The following is a 265-nucleotide window of genomic DNA, read 5'->3' as shown; positions in this document are numbered from 1 at the left end:
GGTAAAAGCAGCCTTGGCTCCTCGCCCACTGCCCTCCACACCTTTTCCCAGCCCCTTCTCCAACCAGTATCGATTAAAGGTTTAAAATCCATCAGTAAAAAGGGATAAACCCAGCTAAACCTGATCCTGCTCTACCATCACCCTGATGCGGAGCCGGAGCTGAGGTCTCCTCTGTTTTCTCCCCGCCTTCCCTTACCATCTTTTCGCGCGGGCACCGCTTTTTGGAGACACCTCGTAAGCAAAAATTACTTTGCGACCACAAATT

Source organism: Fulmarus glacialis, unplaced genomic scaffold (assembly GCF_000690835.1).
Source record: "Fulmarus glacialis isolate BGI_N327 unplaced genomic scaffold, ASM69083v1 scaffold21326, whole genome shotgun sequence".
Classification (NCBI taxonomy): Eukaryota; Metazoa; Chordata; class Aves; order Procellariiformes; family Procellariidae; genus Fulmarus; species Fulmarus glacialis.
Note: the sequence above shows the minus strand (reverse complement) of the source record.